We start from the raw sequence: 4,287 nt of genomic DNA, 5'->3' as shown, positions 1-4,287 counted from the left end.
CTCACAGCCGCCTCTCTCTCTCACCCTCTCTCTCTTTGAAATTTCTTCCCGGTGCCATCGCACCCTCTCCCGCCGCCGCCGGAGCCTCTCTCGCCAGTCCTCTCCCCCCGCCGTCGCTAGACTCTCTCTAGCCGCCGCCGTTCCTTCTCCCGCCGGCCCTCAAGTAAAAATTTCAAACTATTTTTTAGCTTATTTACTGTTTTAGACCAAAATCTCACTTATACACTATTATCTTAAATTTAAATAGTTAATATTGTTCAATTTAGTTTAATTGATTAGTTTAATTAGTTTAATTAAGTTAGTTTTAATTTAATCTTGAGTAATTTTAGTTTATTGTAGTTAAATGTAGTTAATTTTAGTTTAATCTTGTTCGATGTTAGTTAGTTTTAGTTTAATCTTGTTCGATGTTAGTTAGTTTTAGTTTAATCATGTTCAATTTTAGTTAATTTTAGTCAATTGTAGTTAATTTTAGTTTAATCTTATTTAATTTTAGTTAAATATTGTTCAATTTTAATTAGTTTTAGTTTAATATTGTTCAATTTTAGTTCAAATTTATTCATTGTTCAATTTAGTTAATTTTAGTTAATCTATTTAATTAGTATTTGGTTACTACTTTGGATATTTAGCATTTTATGCATGGTTGATTATGGATCTAATCTTGTTATTTATATTTTTGTACAATTTTACATGAACTTAATACATATTTTTGTGAATTATTATAATTAAATAAATGAAAAAAATTGGCAAACGCCTAGGCGCTAGGCCCCGGCTCAAACGCCTAGTCCGCCTAGCGTCTTCTGTAACATTGCTTTGTACACGTTCTCGAATCAGAATTCGGTTTGGTTTACCCGCAGAAAAGATGCCTGCAACTAGCTAATATAATAACAAACAAATAATAACTACAATTTTATGAAGAGTTTCCTGGTCATATCCCCCATCTCTGTCATACTTTGAACTTAGTTCATCAATCTTAATATTTGAAATTGGATTATTTGCACTTTAGTATCCTAAAGATTACATCTTTTTTAACTTCGATTCTCCATATTTGGCACTTTAATACCTCAATGTTTACATTTTTCTTACTGTAAAGTTTATTTCTAACACATTGATACTCGAAGTCTACAAATTCTAGTAGAAATCTGAGCATCCTAGATGACAAAATCCGTCTAGGATGCCGAGAAATCTGTCTAAAATGGACATCCTAGATGGATATCTGTCTAGGATGGTCCGTCTAAAATATTTCCGTCTATGTCACATCCTAGACAAAATTTCCTTCTAGAATAATCATCTTAGACGGAAAGATGCATCCTAGACGGAATTTCTGTCTAGGATGCGCAGAGGCGTCCTAGACGGAATTGCCGACATTCTGTCTAGGATGTTGTGAGAATGTAAAAAAATAATAAAATCTGCTCATCTATGCTCTTGCATCGTACTGGACATTATACAAATGATTATTGGTGACACATCATACAAATTATTATTGGCGACGGGCTACCCCATCGCCAATGTTTATGAATGTGCAAAAAAATATCGATTGAGCCAGTTGGCTCCATGTACGGCATGTACCCGTAGTATATATAATATATATATATATATATATACTATATTATATATATATATATATATATATATTAATTATATATATATATATATATTATATATTATATATATATAATGAGATTAATGGTATCCTTGTCATAGGAGGGGATTTCCTCCTTGACCGCCTCTAAAATCATAATGATTGAGTGACATTGTGGATGCCGCTCAGTTGAACTTGATCTACATATTCTAAAACCCCAACACACCAAGTTTGGGGTGAACCCGTCGTCGCTTTGACCTTCATCACTCTAATTAATTTTAACCGGTTTGAATATAGAACTTTTCAACCATGGCTCGATGGAGGATCCAAAACCGCGACGGGTTCCACCCAAACTGAGTCGCTCGTCTGGGCGTTTTCAGAATAAATGTAACAAGTTCCAACGGCAAGGAATCATCCCCAATCGTCGCTCAATCAGTGTGAATTTTAGACGGCGCTCAGGAGAAACCTCCCGCCCTCATCATGACAAGGATACGCACTTAACTCCTCTCTACTATATTATATATATAGCTATCATAGTATATACTATATATCATATATATATATACCTAGACCGCAGAGAGCAGAGACGAGAGAGAGAGACCGCAGACGCCCAGAGAGACCAGCAGACCGACGAGAAATGGGTACTGCTTGGTACCGAGCACCAAAAGTTGTGCTTGGTAGTGATGTGACATAAATCCCCTTCAGCTGTCAGTTCAAATGGTTGACATATCCGCGCATGCACTTCTTAACCCATAGTGAATGTGGTCGCCAACATTTGAAATGAGTGGAGGATTGTGCCACCGGTCATTACTCAAGGCATGTACAAAGTTTATCAGTTGGTAGCCAAGCAGTACGGCCATCATATATATAGTAGTATATATATAAATATATATGATATATATATATATATATATATATAATAAATATATATATAATATAGTAAGTATATATAATCATATATATATATATATATAATATATCACATCCCCATATCTGAAAATCAAACCACAATACACATTCAATATTTATGCATCTCCATATCTAACAATAACGTAATATACAAAGCACATCACATATATATCCACAAAGTAATAAAATCACAAACACGATCCAAAATAAGATACATATAAAAAATTATATTTATAGCATTGGAATAAGCTTATAATGTCAATAGGATGGTAAATATTCTGTAATTTTTACTTCATAAACCCAGTACAGACATGAATAAGTTTACAAGTACATGATAAATTACAGGTGCCCCACAATCTAATAGGTCAACAAGCTCCGTAATTGTTTTCATTGTAAGATGACACTGTCCAAACTATTGCCCAAATTCTGGGAGAGAAAAAACTAGTTCAGTACATGATATATCAAAAAAAAAAAAAAAAAAAATAATAAGAAACAAGTCGCTAATGCTAGTTGAACTTTAAATAGAAAGGCTTCCAAATAAATAAAATCAAGGGGAAAGCAGTAGGCGGATTATGTTTGCTTACATAGGAATCTCCAAACCTTTTAGATTGGAAATGTACCTCTAGGATATTGTGCAATGCAATAGTTAGAGCAAGATTGATGCCAACCTGAAGCCCCTAATTTAGGATCTGCAGCATTCAAGATACAATATTAATAAATAAAGTTTACAATTTGCTTCGACATACTATATAAAAACATGACAACACAGGAAGTATAAGGGTCTTACCATAAATAACCAACAAAATGAATTTCAGACAGCAAGATGAGCTGATAAACATATTACCAGTCATGATTCCAGTTTTGGTTTTAACATTAAGGTATTGAATATGAGAAGGTACAATTATATTGTGAATTTTTATGTAAAGGCTTGTAAATCTGTAAAATTTCTAAATCCCATACATCATATTCAATTATAAAATAAATAGGGGATTACATTTTTTAGGTTTTTCAAATAGAATTACGACTTTCAGGTTATCCAAAAGTTTTGTAAGAAGTCACACGGATTAATAAAAACATCAAAAAAATTTCAAAGTTTAAAATTCACAAATTAATAATTGTATAAAGAACACTGAAACTTCATAAACTTATAAATTGACATCTATACCTTCAAAAATGAACCACATAAAAAAATATTCATTCTAAGATTTTATTGATTAAAAAATTACAAACAAATTATCCAATTACATTCTGAAAAAAGTTTCTTACATCGAAATATTACAAGATTAAAAATATATATATCCTCATGCAACGTACGTGCACTATACTAGCAAGTTAAAATAAGTGAATCAATACGGGATATAAGTGCTATTTAGCCAAGTTCTTACGGTTTAAGTGTAATATATCCATTTCTTTTTTCTGCATAATATTTACTGTTCTTACACAGATCACATGCACTGTGGTACTAGTCTATACAAAAAGTATAACTCACATTAATAAATGCTCCACAAATACGTACTTACACAAATCACATGTTCTTACACAGATCACATGCACTGCAGTACTAGTCTGTTCATAAAGTATGACTCACATTAATAAATGCTCCACAAATACTTACTGTATCTTACACAAATCACATGCACCGCGGTCCCAGTTTCTGCGAGAAGTCTGACTCACTTTAGGAAATGCTTGAATTCTTGACGTTATTACCCGCAGACTCACCTTCCAGCTGCCTCAACAAATGTCTCTTGTGCTTGGTTGATAAGAAGCATTGAAGTGATTGGGGTGGGGGGGGGGTTATT

This window comes from Asparagus officinalis, chromosome 3, assembly GCF_001876935.1.
Source record: "Asparagus officinalis chromosome 3, Aspof.V1, whole genome shotgun sequence".
Classification (NCBI taxonomy): domain Eukaryota; kingdom Viridiplantae; phylum Streptophyta; class Magnoliopsida; order Asparagales; family Asparagaceae; genus Asparagus; species Asparagus officinalis.
The sequence above is the reverse complement of the archived record's forward strand: the minus strand, read 5'-3'. Positions refer to the sequence as shown.